Source organism: Schistocerca cancellata, chromosome 1, assembly GCF_023864275.1.
Source record: "Schistocerca cancellata isolate TAMUIC-IGC-003103 chromosome 1, iqSchCanc2.1, whole genome shotgun sequence".
Lineage (NCBI taxonomy): Eukaryota > Metazoa > Arthropoda > Insecta > Orthoptera > Acrididae > Schistocerca > Schistocerca cancellata.
In genome coordinates this window covers 160,036,073-160,054,359 of record NC_064626.1, presented here as the reverse complement: position 1 = coordinate 160,054,359, position 18,287 = coordinate 160,036,073, and the positions used below count along the sequence as shown (strand labels likewise).

Below are 18,287 nucleotides of genomic sequence, written 5' to 3'. Positions count from 1 at the left end.
ACTGTTCCAATGACCATGTACTGTGTTTTTGACACCAGGCTTCACGGGCTCTCCTGTGACGGGCTCTCCTGTGACCAGGGGTCAGAGGAATACACCTTGAAGGTCTCCGGGTCAATAAACCATGTCTGTTCAGTCGTCTGTAGACTCTGTGTCTGGAGACAACTGTTCAAATGCCTGCAGTAAGGTCCCAAGCAAGGGTACCTGTAGTATTCCGTGGCCGTCTGCGAGCACTGATGGTGAGATATCGGTCTCCTTGTGATGTTTTACACTGTGGACGTCCCGTACTATAGCGCCTCGACACGTTTCCTGTCTGCTGGAATCGTTGCCATAATCTTGAGATCACACTTTGTGGCACACGGAGGGCCCGTGCTACGACCTGTTGTGTTTGACCAGCCTCCAGTCGCCCTAGTATTCTACCCCTCATAACGCCATCAACATGTGTTCTTTGAGCCATTTGCAACACACAGTCATCATTAGCACGTCTGAAAACGTCTGCAGACGTAATCGCTGCACCGCACTCTGACATCCACCAACACACCTCTGCGTATGTGGACTGCTGCCAGCGTCACCGTGCGACGACCGCAGGTCAAATGCACCGCGTGGTCATACCCCGAGGTGATTAAAACCCGCAAACCACCCACCAGAGCGTTGTTTCACCATGTATTAACATCATCCGTAATTTATGAGCATGAGTGTAGAAAGAACACACACAAAATTGCAGGAAAAGCATATTCCAGGCTGACATTCATTGGAAGAACCGTAAGGAAATTAAATTTATATTCAAAAGTAGTGACTTACTAAACACTCGTTCGACCGTCGAGTGTTGCTCATCGATCTGCGACAGTTACCAAGCAGGATTAATACAAGAGATAAACAAATCCTACGAAGAGCGGCGGGTGCGACGTGTTTCATCACACGCTACGAGAGAGGTTTGATGTTGAAATTCCGACTGAGTACGTTTTAGATAAAGTCGGGCAACCTACAACCGCGTCCCATGTAGGACTAGCGAAATGATCACAAAGAAAAAAAATAAAGATAAATTATGGTTCATACGCTGGTTTGCCGACAATCAGTCCTTCCACGCAGGGAAAAGCAGTCTTAACAGAAGTAACTTGCGCTACCGACGATAAGGTGCCTTGCGGAGTACAGACGTAGATCTAAATTTACGTTTCTGCGCTCTAATTGCAAAAAATCCGACAAACAGGAGTTGATTGTAGGTTACTGCGTGTGCGGAACCCTTGAGAATAAATTGGACAACATATATGCAAATGAAATTTTACTCAACAACGGTTGCTAAATGCTGCCTCTATAGCGGTGAGCCGTGGATAATGTAAGTGGACAAAACAGAATGCAACCAACGGAAATGATTTCAGTTCTAGTTGTGACAGAAAGAAATATGGACAAACCCTAGTAGCTAAGCATCTTATACTTGGAAGAAAAGATGACAGATTACAGAAAAAAAAAAACGGCACAGCGATGTGAGGAGAACGCCAATGCTACACTATTTAAAACAGTACTGTTGGTAAACCAAATGAAATCCGACATATGCATGGACTGAAGACACAACGGGCAATAGGATCTACTGTTTCATGAAAGAAGAAGAAAGGTTGCAATAAGTATTCCCGTACAAGGATGACGGTGGGTTCTCTGCGTTGACGGGGTCAGCGAGAACGTCTTCCCGCGGCAGGCACTAAACACAACCTGTTCCTCACCGCTCCTAATACTCAGTGACTATGCAGCAGGAGACGAAATGATCTCAGGGAACCACAATCGACCTTTCCCACTAATAAACTCACATAATATGTAATTTTCCAAATGACCAGTTGAAGATGTTATTACCTTATTTGACTGAACAGCTATTCACCCCCTCCACTCCAAGGAACTTTTCATTTTCTGGAGTGATATGCGATTTAGTTACCGAAAGACATGGCACGGTGATTAAAGAACTGGTGGTTTATTCGGGAGGTGCGGGACTTAAATCCTCGTCCGGTCATTGTAAACGTGGCTTTCCGTCGTAGTTATCGACGACATAGCGCGAATACCAATGTGGTGTCGTCAATGAAGGCTCTGTCCCGTATGCTCGTCTCTAATAATACCAACGTCGACAAAAATTGTGCTCTAACGTAAATTTCCACCTGCTTGCATTTAGGGTCCAACGCCAGTCACTGTAGCAAGTGTGGGTCTTATGAAACTCGTTATTCATTTTACAGTTATTTTCTTGGAACATCAATGTTTTTATACTTTAAGCGACAAAATGTTTATCCAGCATAATAATGAAATACACGTCAGTATGTACTCTCTGGGAATAGGAACCAATAAAGCTGCTCAACTTATTATGAATTTGTAAATCCACCACGAGTTATCGGGTACTAAATAATGATACCAATGAATCATGGAGCCCAGAAAAATATATGGTAGTTCCACTGTTCAAAAATGGCTCTGAGCACTATGGGACTCAACATCTTAGGTCGTAAGTCCCCTAGAACTTAGAACTACTTAAACCTAACTAACCTAAGGACATCACACACACCCATGCCCGAGGCAGGATTCGAACCTGCGACCGTAGCAGTCCCGCGGTTCCAGACTGCAGCGCCAGAACCGCACGGCCACCGCGGCCGGCAGTTCCATTGTTACGTCTGAAAAATCTGCAGAGAATTATCAATGTCAAGTTCGGTTAGTAAATATATCCCCTAAGGAGCAAGACATTTCCCAAACGAGTGGAATTCACAGCTATGCCTATAAATCCACATTCTCAGACACTTCAATATCAGACCCAGTTTCACAACTTTCATGCAATGCGTCTGTAAACGCATGCAAACAGTCTATCCTACCTGCTGCGTCTGTGCTACAAGTTTCACCCATTGGACCACTTGGCACTGAGTTATCCAGACTACAGTCACTTACTCTACTATTGTCTGAAACTGTACAAATATTATTCACATCATCTACATCGGTGTCTCATCCAAATTCTGGCTCTTCTGCGTGCTGTTGTGCAACCATTTCCCAGCAATTCGTTACACGATCAGCAAGAACATCTGCCATGGAACTATGAAACCTCCTTGATATCAATGTTATATATAAAAGAAATATTCACGACTCTCAGTATTATCACTCAAACTCTAGAAACAAACTAAAAATGAGTAAATAATATGCTTGTTACATTCTGTTGTGTGCATTAAATGTTTTCGTCTTTCTGAATATTGTCAGTGATCACCCTACATGTGCACGGTCAGCGTAAATAATTTATACTACACCTGCGGCAAATATTTTCAATATAATCTGAGAATCAATATTATCTTTCATTCTTACAAGGGAACCTCCCCATCACACTCCCCTCAGATTTAATTTTAAGTTGGCACAGTGGATACGCCTTGAAAAACTGAACACAGATCAATCAAGAAAACAGGAAGAAGTTGTGTGGAACTACGAAAAAATTAAGCAAAATATACAAACTGAGTAGTCTATGTGCAACATATGCAACATCAAGGAGAATGTGAGACCTGGAGCACCGTGGTCCCATAGTTAGCGTGAGCAGCTGCGGAACGCGAGGTCCTTGATTTAAGTCCTCCCTCAAGTGAGTAATTAAATTTATTTATTTTCGCAGTTATGATCTGTCCGTTCGTTCATTGACGTCTTTGTTCACTGTAATAAGTTTAGTGTCTGTATTTTGCGACCGCACCGCAAAACCGTGCGATTAGTAGACGAAAGGACGTGCCTCTCCAATGGGGACCGAAAACATTTGATCGCAAGGTCATAGGTCAACCGATTCCTCCACAGGAAAACACATCTGATATATTCTATACGACACTGGTGACGGCATGTGCGTCACATGACAGAAATACGTTGTCGACCCACCTAACTTGAACACTTGGCGAATGGGTAAAAAGATTCTTCTACCTTGACCGATTTAGGTTTTCTTGTGGATGTGATAATTACTCCCAAAAAAGTGATGAAAACATAAGAGTTTGCCACATAAACTGCAACAAATGACTGCAACAGTCGCACAGTTTTCCCTGTGCTCTGTCAAAACATTTATTTTTAACGTTTTCAAATTTTTCCTTGTGTAGACCGTGAAATCCTGCATATGTCCAAGCAAATCTGAACATGTCCTGGAATTTTGGAGAGCGAAGTTGATTGTGTGTGTGTGTGCCTGAACTTTGATAATTGTCTGAAAATAAAAAATTAAAATTTTCACTCAGGGGAAGATTCGAACCAAGGACCTCTTATTCCACAGCTACTCGCGCTAACCACAGGACCACGGCGCTACTGGTGTAGTACTATAGTTAATGTTATATATGTTAATCATGGACTACTCAGTTTGTATATTTTGCTTATTTTTTTCATAGTTCCACACAACTTCTTCCTGTTTTCTCGATTGATTTGTTTTCAGTTTTTCCAGGCCTATCCACTGTGCCAACTTATAACTAAATCTGAGGGGGGTGCGATGGGGAGGTTCCCTTGTTAGAAGCAGCATTTCATGGCACATAATCATTTATTTCAGAAAATGCCAGAGGAGTACATCGAAGGATCACAGATGTTTGCTGTACCCAAAACCAGCTTTGAAACTGAGTATCTCAAAAGGCCATCTGTAAATCTCTGTTCCATTACTGACTTGTTCACTAATCTGTCAATGTCAGGCCTATTGACTTAGAAATATAAATAGATGTTCATACTCATTAAACTACTGCCAGTATATAATACCAATCATATCGATTGCTGGTATATACAGGGTGTCCCAGCAGGATTGGTCAATGTTCTGATATGTGACAGGAACGATTATTCGAAGCAAAAATGTCGGTTTAACATGGGCTAAAAATGCATGACTTAAGAGCTACGAGCACTACTTCAGCGTCAATACTTTCCATATTTTGAGACGTGGTATTATTTACGTAAACAAGAAAAAATGTCAAACATGGAAGCTACTGTGAAAAACATCTCTTCAACTGAATAAGTGTTCATAGCTCTGTGGTTTTAGAGCCCATGTTTCCTATACTTTTCTTGCTTCGTTCCTCTCATATCCCTGAATACGGACCATTCCTCTTAGGGCATCCTGTGTATTTACCAGTGTCACACACACATCCAGAAACAGTGAAAGAGAGACCAACATTGAATTTGTAATGGTACTTGAATTACGCAACCATTACGGCACCTCACCTGAACCTCTCGATACCAGCTATATTCTACTGTGTTTCTGTTAACTACTTAACATATTTCTGAGACAACTTTCAGATTTGATTTCATTTCTGATACATCGATGTGTTTATATTGCAATGATATTATTCTTATATGTATTCTTTCTTTTGTCACTATGATTTTTGACGTACTTGTAACTCTGATTATTGGGCGCGTAAGCGATTGTTAGTTAGTTTTAACTTGTTAGAGAGTCGGACCTTGAGAAGGTCCAGTCTTGGACGTCATGTTGGAAAGATACATTTTGCAGTTGGCTTATAAAATGTGAGGAAGATGTTTTCAAGTATGTTTTGTACTGTGAAGTGATGTTTGTGTGTCACGTGATATTGCAATTAAAAGGGAGTGTAACTTAAATTCGGAGTGCTGATTATTTTTTTACATCGCCATTGTCCAGTAAAAGTGTAATCTTCAAGAATGGTTTGTGAAGCGCATCTACAAAACTTTTGAATATAGCAGAATAAAACCTAGGCCTCTTTGCATCCGAGCTTGGAATCATAACCACCTAGATTTTCAACGATTGAGCCATGATTTTACGACGAGACCAGCGTGGGAAACACAAAAAGATGAGTGCCTAGTTTTTTCATTATTACATGAAATGACTATTAACTGTGCTCTAATGACAACTGCCACATAATATGACTGTTGTTGCCCGATAATGCAGTATTTAGCAGCGTGAGCAACACCAAAATCGTTATTAAAATTTTGACCTTTGTTGTGGCAGGGTTGTTAGAACTTACAAGTCCTTTATGTACATGGTGGACAGAAACAACGTGATAGTAAGGTCAAAGCAGGCTAGGAAACGTCTGATTGTCGAAAGCTTTCATCTACATCTACATACATACTCCGAAAACCACCATACGGTGCGTGGCGGAGGGTACCTCGTACCACAACTAGCATCTTCTCACCCTGTTCCACTCCCAAACAGAACGAGGGAAAAATGACTGCCTATATGCCTCTGTACGAGCCCTAATCTCTCTTTTCTTATCTTTTGTGGTCTTTCCGTGAAATGTAAGTCGGCGGCAGTAAAATTGTACAGCAGTCAGCCTCAGATGCTGGTTCTCTAAATTTCCTCAGTAGCGATTCACGAAAAGAACGCCTCCTTTCCTCTAGAGACTCCCACCCGAGTTCCCGAAGCATTTCCGTAACACTCGCGTGATGACCAAACCTACCAGTAACAAATCTAGCAGCCCGCCTCTGAATTGCTTCTATGTCCTCCCTCAATCCGACATGATAGGGATCCCAAACGCTCGAGCAGTACTCAAGAATAGGTCGTATTAGTGTTTTATAAGCGGTCTCCTTCACAGATGAAGCACATCTTCCCAAAATTCTACCAACGAAACGAAGACGACTATCCGCCTTCCCCACAACTGCCATTACATGCTTGTCCCACTTCATATCGCTCTGCAATGTTACGCCCAAATATTTAATAGACGTGACTGTGTCAAGCGCTACACTACTAATGGAGTATTCAAACGTTACAGGATTCTTTTTTCTATTGATCTGTATTAATTTACATTTATGTATATTTCGCGTTAGCTGCCATTCTTTACACCAATCACAAATCCTGTCGAAGTCATCTTGTATCCTCCTACAGTCACTCAACGACGACATCTTCCCGTACACCGCAGCATCATCAGCAAACAGCCACACATTGCTATCCACCCTATCCAAAAGATCATTTATGTAGATAGAAAACAACAGCGGACCTACCACGCTTTCCTGGGGCGCTCCAGATGATACCCTCACCTCCGATGAACACTCACCGTCGAGGACAATGTACTGGGTTCTATTACTTAAGAAGTCTTCGAGCCACTCACATACTTGGGAACCAATCCCATATGCTCGTACCGTAGTTAGGAGTCTGCAGTGGGGCACCGAGTCAAACGCTTTCCGGAAGTCAAGGAATATGGCATCCGTCTGATACCCTTCATCCATGGTTCGCAAGATATCACGTGAAAAATGGGCGAGTTGCGTTTCGCAGGAGCGATACTTTCTAAAGCCGTGCTGATGCATGGACAGTAACTTCTCTGTCTCAAGGAAATTCATTATATTCGAACTGAGAATATGTCCGAGAATCCTGCAACAAACCGATGTTAAGGATATTGGTCTGCAATTTTGAGGATCCGTCCTTCTACCCTTCTTATATACAGGCGTCACCTGCGCTTTTTTCCAGTCGTTCGGGACTTTACGTTGGACAAGAGATTCGCGATAAATGCAAGCTAAGTAAGGAGCCAATGCAGTACTCTCTGTAAAACCGAATTAATATCCCATCAGGACCTGGCGATTTATTTATTTTCAACCCATTCAGCTGCTTCACAACCCCAGGGATGTCTATCACTATGTCCTCCATACGGGAATCTTCCAGTAACCACAGTCGGAAATGCAGCACTGTGGACCTACGGCCATAAAATACAGTCAGTGATGAGGGCACGGAAGTGTGTTTACTCAAACTAAAAGCCCCGTTTGAAAGCCGTTACCCGTTATGTGAAGGAGCATAGTTACTAATTAAATTAGCTGAAAATAATCTAAGCAAGTCTTATCAAGGATGATGAAGTTAGATAAGAATTTTCGGAGACGTTTACTTGGTAACGACTGATTACTAATTCAGCTACGCTGAAAGTACTACAATGCTACGAATTTGTTGAGACAATAAGCCGCACTGCAGAAACTACAATGCGGTGAGATCGTTGAGAGGTGGTAGTCTCAGGTGTGATGTTAATAACGATACCTACTACTTGCACGAACGTACAGAGAGCATGAATGAGCTTTTCTTCTAGCAAGTTCTCATGAACACTAACGCAAGAGTGTGTCCTCATTTGTTTCTGCGTTATGCAGATCGTTCGTGGTAGCAACGAACTTGCAGTAGAAGAAATGTGTTACACAGCACCGAAGACAGACACGTGCTCACACCTTCACATGATAGCAGTCATGGGATATCTCCTAATATCGTGTCGCCCTTCTTTAGCCGGCTAGTGAGCAACTCGACGTAGCATGGGCTCAGCAAATCGTTGGAAGTCCACTACAGAAATACTGAGCGAAGCTGCCTCTGTAGCCGTCCATAAATGCGAAATGTTGCAAAACAAGACTTTTGCATGAACTGACCTCTCGATTACGTCACATAAATGTTCCATGGGATTCATGGCGGGCGGTCTGGGTGGCCAAATCATTCGTTCGAATTGTCCAGAATGTTCTTTAAACCAGTCGCGAACAATGCTCCGGTGATATGGTGCACTGTTATCCATAAAAATTGGATTATTGTTTGAGTAGTTGATCCATGAATGGCTGAAAATGGTCTCCAAGTAGCCGAAAATACTCGTTACCACTCGATGATCAGTTATGTTCGAACTGAGGACCCAGTCTATTCCATCTAAACACAGCCCAGACCATTACAGAGCCACCAGCAGCTTGTACAGTGTCTTGTTGCCAACTTGGATCAATTGTTTTGTAGGGTGTGTGCCACACTCGAACTCGATCACCAGCTCTTACCGACTGAAATCGGGCTCATCTGACCGGGGCACGGTTCTCCAGGCCTCTAGAGGCCAACCAATATGTCACGAGCCCAAAAGATGCGCTGAAAAGCGAAGTCGTACTGTTAGTAAAGACACTCAGATCGAAGTCTTAACTTCCGACGTCCGGTCATAATCACGTCGGAAACCTTTTGACATAAACCACCTGACTACACATGACAGCTCCACCAATACACTGCCCTTTTATATGCATAGTATCGCTATCCCGTCACTTCTCTCACCTTCGTGTAGGTCTACAGGTATGCATTTTAGATCCCATGTTTACTGAATTATTTCCTTGTTTTCGTCCAAAGTACCACCTCCCAAAATATGGAATACTTTTCTTTTAATATCCTGTACACCTTTCTTCGTGGATAGTGTGTTATACAGCCACTATTATCTGCGACGATCTCTGACACCCATGGATTCATTCATTACGTGCGTCTGTCTTTCAGTTTCATCGTTCGCGATAGCTTGCTTTTTACGACAATTCTGACACTTGTTTCTAACAAAGTCGACAGGTAACGTAGCAGCGCCACGATTTTCACCCGTTAATTGATTTTACCTCTTTCCCTCAGCGCTGTCACCGCTACCCTCCTCTACCACACGAGCTGGCGCAGTGCTCAGCACAATGGAATCGCCACCTGCAGCAAGGCGTTGCATACTCCCGTCACCTGCCACCCAGTTTAGGTTTTCCATGGTTTCCTAAAATCTAGTAAAAGGAATGCGGCGATTTATTTCTTTGAAAAGCGCGATTTCATTTCACACCCTTCCCAAATTCGAGTCTGTGCCAATCGTATAAACGAAGTTAAATTGTGATGTTGCCCTCTACTCTTCTACATGTCTGCAAAAAAAGTGACAAAGTTAACAATAGTTAGTTTCAATTCCCCATGAAGGTAAACCCTTGGGGAAAAAGTTTAACTTCCCGCGGATGATAAGTTCATTACAGACGTACCACTATCTCCGATTAGGTATGGATGAGAAAGGAAACAGTCTCTTCTAAAGGTAACACCTCGGCATTCACCTTAAGCGATTTTGGAAAACCACGCAAAAACCTGAATCAGGATGCCCGAAAGTAGATTTGGACTGTCGTCCTCCTGAGTAGTAATCCAATGTCTTACCACTGAGCCAGCTCGCTAGATATCTGTGATGGCGTTTGGCGTTTTATGTTTAGGCTACACTGTGAAACACAAGGAAAGTAAGGCAACTTGGACGTGAGTCATCGCTGTACTCTGTAACTAGGCGAAGTATAATTCCTGCAACAATTAGGCCCACAGTCACCTTTGTCAACTAATACGAGGTGCATTCAAGTTCTAAGGCCTCTGATTTTTTTTCTAATTAACTGCTCACCCGAAATCTATTAAACTGGCGTTACTTCTCGACGTAATCGCCCTGCAGACGTACACATTTTTCACAACGCTGACGCCATGATTCCATGGCAGCGGCGAAGGCTTATTCAGGAGTCTGTTTTGGCCACTGGAAAATCGCTGAGGCAATAGCAGCACGGCTGGTGAATGTGCGGCCACGGAGAGTGTCTTTCATTGTTGGAAAAAGCCAAAAGTCACTAGGAGCCAGGTCAGGTGAGTAGGGAGCATGAGGAATCACTTCAAAGTTCTTATCACGAAGAAACTGTTGCGTAACGTTAGCTCGATGTGCGGGTGCGTTGTCTTGGTGAAATAGCACACGCGCAGCCCTTCCCGGACGTTTTTGTTGCAGTGCAGGAAGGAATTTGTTCTTCAAAACATTTTCGTAGGATGCACCTGTTACCGTAGTGCCCTTTGGAACGCAATGGGTAAGGATTACGCCCTCGCTGTCCCAGAACATGGACACCATCATTTTTTCAGCACTGGCGGTTACCCGAAATTTGTTTGGTGGCGGTGAATCTGTGTGGTTCCATTGAGCTGACTGGCGCTTTGTTTCTGGATTGAAAAATGGCATCCACGTCTCATCCATTGTCACAACCGACGAGAAGAAAGTCCCATTCATGCTGTCGTTGCGCGTCAACATTGCTTGGCAACATGCCACACGGGCAGCCATGTGGTCGTCCGTCAGCATTCGTGGCACACACCTGGATGACACTTTTCCCATTTTCAGGTCATCATGCAGGATTGTGTGCACAGAACCCACAGAATTGCCAACTCTGGAGGCGGTATGTTCAACAGTCATTCGGCGATCCCCCAAAACAATTCTCTCCACTTTCTCGATCATGTCGTCAGACCGGCTTGTGCAGGCCCGAGGTTGTTTCGGTTTGTTGTCACACGATGTTCTGCCTTCATTGAACTCTCGCACCCACGAACGCACTTTCGACACATCTATAACTCCATCACCATATGTCTCCTTCAACTGTCGATCAATTTCAATTGGTTTCACACCACGCAAATTCAGAAAACGAATGATTGCACGCTGTTCAAGTAAGGAAAACGTCGCCATTTTAAGTATTTAAAACAGTTCTCAATCTCGCCGCTGGCGGTAAAATTCCATCTGCCGTACGATGCTGCCATCTCTGGGACGTATTGACAATGAACGCGGCCTCATTTTAAAAGAATGCGCATGTTTCTATCTCATTCCAGTCCGGAGAAAAAAAATCGGAGGCCTTAGAACTTGAATGCGTCTCGTACAGGGAATGTTCCCGATGGGTGCCCTCGCTAAAGAAATTGTCCGAGTATTTCTTCTTGCAATTGCGCCTGCAAGCATGCACCTCGGCTTGCGCGCGACAATATACTAGTTATACTCGTATCTTGGAACGTGATCAAGGTAACAAATAGGTTATATTACATAATACCAAAGTCGCAGCCGCAATATCTTACCACCAGGCTGCCATTACTGGTACTAAAATCGAGAACAGCGTGATGCAGTACCTGCAACGAAAGAAGCATTCTATGACAACAGTTGATAGGTACACAGATTAGTGAAACAATGAAAATAAATATCTAAAGGACTATGAACGGCAGACGACAAAATATTTTAGAATTACAGCTTTTCCAATTATTATCTAGCTGATTGGTACAATAACGAATCTTTGCTCTACTGAAAGTATAATACAACAATGAATGTAACTGCTCTGCCTAAAATGTAACAGGAATCACCAATAAAAAAATCTTACAGTATTTCATAAAACTGGAGAGGGATGAGACTCAGATATGCATACCCATTTTATGTAAATGGAACTGAAAACAGTCTCTGATCGCTAATATTTTCTTTTTTTGATGAGATGAAGAAAAATAAACATTAGTCGCCTTATATTTCAGTGTGGTAATGTCACATTCGATTGATGGGTGTCCAAATATTTAAAATATATGGAGCTTCTCTGGAGGAACTGTGTGTGTCAATATGAATTGTTTAATGTGACGCAACTACAACACAAATAAAAACAAGGAAAATGAATTGACAATCTAACTGTGTTCCAGAGATAGTTCCAGAGTAAATAAAATAATTTATATGCACATAGTTTTGGAAAAATTCTGAATGCAACGTATGATCAGCAGATAATGAAAGTACTCTATGCCACTACAGAAGCATCTGCAAGGTCGTGGTTAATATTAACTATCTACTACACCCTATAATCGATTGGCACTAGCTCGTGGATGAACATCTGAAGATTGGAAGGTAGGGAATTTTAAGAGGGTTAATTGTATATGCTGTGTCGGACCACGAAGTGTATTCGGATAGCTTAACTGGTGTTACACCGACCAAGAAACTCAGAGTCCTGGTCCGTTGCGTACAGTTTTAATTTCTCAGTAAATGTCAGGTAATGTCCCTAATCCGTATGAGGTTGGTAAACGAATGCTACTCTGTAAGTTTATATTTTCCAGAGTGTAGATCTTTTTGTGATGTAGTCAGAAGGAAATTGACGATGATGACAGAAAAGATGAATACCGTCTTTCAAAAAGCACCAACAAGCACAAGATACAGTAAACTGGTTAGAAGAGGCACTCCTCTGCCAAATAGTACCTTCTTTACGCTGTAAGTTAGGTAGTTGAAAGACGCCGAAACAAACATTTAAAATTGTAGAAAAAGTTGAATTACTTTGTGTTATAGTGACACAACGATTGTTGGATTTATTGTTTATCTTTTTCTTGACACTGTAAGCTATAAGAACATTTTGTGATAGTCTCGAATGAAAAAGAGCCCACAGTTGCACTAAATTATGTTTATTTTAAACCTTGCCCATGGTTTCTGCTATAATAATATAGCCTTCTTCAGAAGTCATACACACTAATAAATGAAAAATGTCTTAGCCCAGCGGTTGCGTCAAGACCAATAAAATAACTTCAACAGACATAAGCCTGTTTCCAACATAAGTAAAATTACATATGTCACCGTATGTCCTCCACCACTACCTCTGTTATACTGTCATGATGAAAGTAGTTTTGTGATACTTCTTAAAGTATGTTCTTATATTTGCATACAAATACTAAAAACTAAAACAACTCAAATAAATAGTATGTACATAATGTGGCCGTATAAATCCGGAGTGGCAAAGCGGTTAAAGGCGCTACAGTCTGGAACCGCACGACCGCTACGGTCGCAGGTTCGAATCCTGCCTCGGGCATGGATGTGTGTGATGTCCTTAGGTTAGTTAAGTTTAAGTAGTTCTAAGTTCTAGGGGACTTATGACCACAGCAGTTGAGTCCCATAGTGCTCAGAGCCATCTGAACCACTGGCAGTGTAAATAACTGTGGTTTTGTAGTTCACTGTATTCTGCACAATGCATTAGCCATACCTGAAATTTGCATGATTCAGTTTAATGTTTACGTTCCACTTATTGGCTCAAATGGCTCTGAGCACTATGGGACTCAACTGCTGTGGTCATAAGTCCCCTAGAACTTAGAACTACTTAAACCTAACTAACCTAAGGACAGCACACAACCCCCAGCCATCACGAGGCAGAGAAAATCCCTGACCCCGCCGGGAATCGAACCCGGGAACCCGGGCGTGGGAAGCGAGAACGCTACCGCACGACCACGAGATGCGGGCTACGTTCCACTTATTCATCTGTAAATATTGCTGGCGTGATGGATGATGTAGGCAAAATCTATTATATTACATAAAAATATTTACGTAGTTCCAAAAGTATTAATTCTTTCGAGAATCACAAATGACCAGTAATTACTATTTATCAACAATAACCATAGCAGTACATACTTAACGTTGTAGTTTAATATTCACTGACATTGATCATGTGCTTAGCGAAAATGATTATGTACTTTGAGAAATTTTCGAAGCAAATTTCATTTATTGCTCTCTTCACCTTAGTTGTTTTACAACTAGCGGGTTCCACTTCTCTCGCCAGAAACACTCAAATACGAGCTGTACTGGCATTTTCGGCTCTCACTAAGTTGCCACTTCAGCTCAAAGCACTTTGCTTGCCCGTTAGCAAGTAGTAAACTTTCTGGGGACCGAAAATTTCGCCAAATAAAAAATTAAGTAAAGTAAATTCTGACTTTATACTAAGAACGAATTTCTGACACGCTTACAGAAACTATAGAAATCTGTACAATACGTGAATTTCAGAATTTGTACTTGAGTTTTGTAGGAGAGAGAGACCTTAAAGCGCTTTCCTACCGCTGTGGAGAGTCAGGCGCTGTGATGCCTTCACGCCGAAATTCACTGTCGTAATTTTGGGCCATAGACGTCGGATGCCAAACAATTAAGACTGTAAGCACGAATACAAAATTTGCTGACGCTTGAAATAATCGCATATTGGGTGACTGAAGACCCTGAAAACTGGTGTGGATGCGACGGGCGCTGTGAAAAATGGGCACAGAACACTACGAGGGAAATTGCACAGCCAGCAGTTGTTTCCAAATAAAGGAAGTTAACATTGGTTCGTAATGAAGTCAGCCGTTGCTTTCTATTCGAAATGGACTGATGACTATTGGCTGCGCCAAGCTAGGACACTTTTGATTTCTTGTTTTATACACTGAAGAGAGATTTGAACAGATAATATAACGGCGCGCAGCGTTCGAAATTTTATTGAATATACTGAGTTTATTTTCATTTAGAATTTATATTTTAAAAAGAGTGGATGAACAGAACAGAAAAGTGTGCTTACAAGCTTTACATTTGCTTCAGAGTGCTAGGACATTTTAATACAGGAAAACCTAATGGACGCCTGTACGCTGGACGTCTGTTTATTCTTTAGAATTTGAACTTTAAACTGAGCTATTTTATGGGAGACTTCCCGCAACGGCAGAAAATACCGTTATTCTGTCGGATGCTTATTTAGGGTCTCAGTAAAGTGGGGATTTTTAGTCAGGTCCTCTAAAAGCGATAGTTTACGCACGTAGAATAACGCAGACACTTTACCCCGAACATTGGCGCTTGTGACCTAGGTTATCTATTCCACTGGCTGCGGTCTCAGTGCATCGGTGAGGTTCCGCCAACACATCGGCCAATCTTTTCAAATCAGTAGGCCAGTAAGCGCGCCGCCTCACTGCTACTGATCAACGCCCAAACGTACATATTTCGTAAACGGTCAAATCAGTTTGTTTTCCGATGTCCACTCGGCCGACACGCACGCACGTAAAACACTGATTGTTATAAACTTCACACAGTGTAACACATTTGATTTGGCGGAATGAGGAATGTACTTTTTCGATATTGTGAAACGATTTGTAAAGTGCAGTTTTTTTTTTAAATAGTGTCAGTTCAAATCTGCAACATCATTTCTTTATTAACTATGAAAAATAAGTTAACCAAAAGTAAATGAAAATTATTCGATTAACTAATTGCGCAAATTGAACAACGCAGATGGTTTTTGAGGAAAATCACCGAAAAAAAATCTGTATCCTGCTCATTATATTATTTCAAGTGGCTTAGTGTGAGAACCTCTGCTGAGTACAACTCTAGTGCAATTGGAATTAGTAACAGATATAGTGCAACCTTAACTTTTCAAGCAAGGTTTTTTAAAGGAATATATATTTTCATTCCACACAATACAAAAATGTTTGTGATGGTTTGCATGTGGGTGAAATGTTGCACAATTAAGGAGGCGCACAATATATAACGGAAAAAAAAAGACTGCAGGGCGAGAGTAACAGAGTTACACACACACACACACACACACACACACACACACACACACACACACACACACACACACACATATATATATATATATATATATATATATATATATATATCATGAAACACCAGTGTGAATATCTGCACTTAATAATGAGAATAAGTTCTAGACAAGCGGAAAACCTGGTGCGGTGTTAAATTATTCAAATCATAAAAAAGTTACGGATGGTTACGACTAGCCTCTCTTACGCTGAATTTATTTTCCTAAGTTGGATATCTTTTTAACGTCACCAATCATCTGGAGTATATAACGCTACGTTTCTTTATTCTCACACAACCGTACAGCTTCTTTTGTTGTTCCAATAAGCATTGTTAGCACGGATGGTAACTGCCATGTTCTTCTCGTGTTAGAGTCCATTTACACGCATTGATGTCATTGTAATAGCAAAAACCGCAATGCAGGTCTCTAAGCAAATTAGCCTCGTGGCATTCACACTAGCGAAAACTGACAAAAGAGATCGGATGCAAGGCAGTCGGCCGATGATATCAGACGACCTTTGTCGAGGTCATCTGGCTACAACCACCACTGCCTTAAGACAACTTACATACGGATAGTGTGGCCGCGTGAAATACTTCCTCCTTAATGAATTTTTCACTCTGAAGGGGAGTGTGCGCAGGTATGAAACTTGCTGCCTCATTAAAACTGTGTGCCGAGTCAAGACTCGAACGCGGGATCTGTGCCCTTCGCGAGCAAGTGCTCTACCGGCTGAGCTACCCAAGTACGAATCACGGCTCGTCTCCACAGCTTTACTTCCGCCGGTACCTGATCTCCTACATTCCAAACTTTATTTCCTTTTTTCTTCACTGCTTATTCGTGTTGTAAACCAATAAAATATCCCAAGACGTTTTTCTACACACTGTGCACGTTCTGATTTTCTATTAAGTTCCTCGAGTGATCATCATATACAGAGGGGTCCAAAATAATGTATCCACTGTTTAAAAGTCCATAACTTACAAACTAATAGACGGAGTTGTCTCATTTTTAGTGAAAGTGTAGCTTGAAGTCCAACTTAAAGATATGACTGTAGGTGTTCGAAATGGTCAACACTAACATCCACACACAAACGATGCCGCCGAACTGCAGCACGAACTACTGACTAACGTGTTCAGTTGGATATTTGCACATGAATGTACGATGGATTCTCGAAGTTCATCCAATGTGTGTGGCTTTTGTCGATAAACGACGTCCTTTAGTGTTCACCACAGGTAAAAGTCCTGAGGAGTTAGGTCTGGGGAACGTGGTGGATACTCCACAGCACCTCTACAGCCTATCCAAGTTGCTGGTAGATTTTCGTCGAGATACGCCCTAACACGATTTTGGGCTGGGGCACCATCTTGTTGAAAGTAAACTCTTCCGTCTCCATACAAGTCTCAGATGGCAGGTAAAATGGATGTCTGAAGCTTCTGAAGGTACACCTCACAGCTAACTGTGCCAATGGACGATGGATAGGCCGTAGAGGTGCTGTGGAGTATCCATCACGTTCCCCAGACCTAACTCCTCTGGACCTTTACCTGTGGGGAACACTAAAGGACGTCGTTTATCGACAAAAGCCACGCACATTGGATGAACTTCGAGAATCCATCGTACATTCATGTGCAAATATCCAACTGAACACGTTACAGTCAGTGGTTCGTGCTGCAGTTCGGCGGCATCGTTTGTGTGTGGATGTTAGTGTTGACCATTTCGAACACCTACAGTCATATCTTTAAGTTGGACTTTAAGCTACACTTCCACTAAAAATGAGACAACTCCGTCAATTAGTTATGGACTTTTAAACAGTGGATACATTTTTTTTCGACCCCTCTGTAGTTTTAATTATGAAAACACGTTTTCCCCCGGTCTATATATGGGCCCTTGTAATACATATGATATATGGCAGTCGGAAGGTTCATTACCAGGGCGAGGCGAGACGCCCCTGCAGCTCTGTTAGCTGGGCAGCCGTAACGAACGCTAACAGGTAACGGCAGCAGCAGCCGCAGCATGCAAATGGAACCAGTGCCGCCGCCTTCCGGCCGTGCCTTGCTCTGACCCTGAACTGCCTTGCTAGCTACGCACACGCCACGTGTGCAGCGCGCACATGTGAAGGCTCCCCGAGGAAAGGGCAGCTAGCAACTGGTCCATCAAATACAGTATCGGACCAAAAGTGTCTAGGGACAATTATTAGGGGACATTAACACTTTCGGGACGGAGCGCGTTTCCCCAAAGCGGAGCAATTCGGCGGCGCTGTGCGGGTTCCATATCCCTTGGGTTTCTTTCATCGCTTATAAAATCTACAGTCTTTCTTAAAATGAAGCTTAAAATACGCTCTTTACTGGAATACTATTTTCATTATTCCAAATCGCGCTCTTTTTGACTTGGCGGTGGTGTTAAAATTGTTGTATCCACGGATCCAACCAACCAACCAACCAACCAAATCGCGCACGGGCGCCCTGACCGTGACATCGCTGGCCACAGTTCCTGTCGCTGCCGTCGGCGTCTCAGGGCGTTACCGCCGACGGAAGAGG

General features: G+C 42.5%; 1 protein-coding gene across 2 annotated transcripts in view; it reads right to left on the bottom strand.

The window, feature by feature from the left end:
- The window catches only part of LOC126167629 (protein yippee-like 2), a 685,352-nt gene that overhangs the window by 446,413 nt on the left and 220,652 nt on the right, over window positions 1-18,287 (bottom strand). Inside the window, exon 2 of one of the 2 annotated variants that reach the window (XM_049920491.1) lies at window positions 11,504-11,554. The exons of the other annotated variant lie outside the window; for it this stretch is intronic. The gene's annotated coding sequence lies outside the window, so the exon portion shown is untranslated. The remainder of the gene's footprint in view (window positions 1-11,503; window positions 11,555-18,287) is intronic. 2 annotated transcript variants of the gene reach the window in all.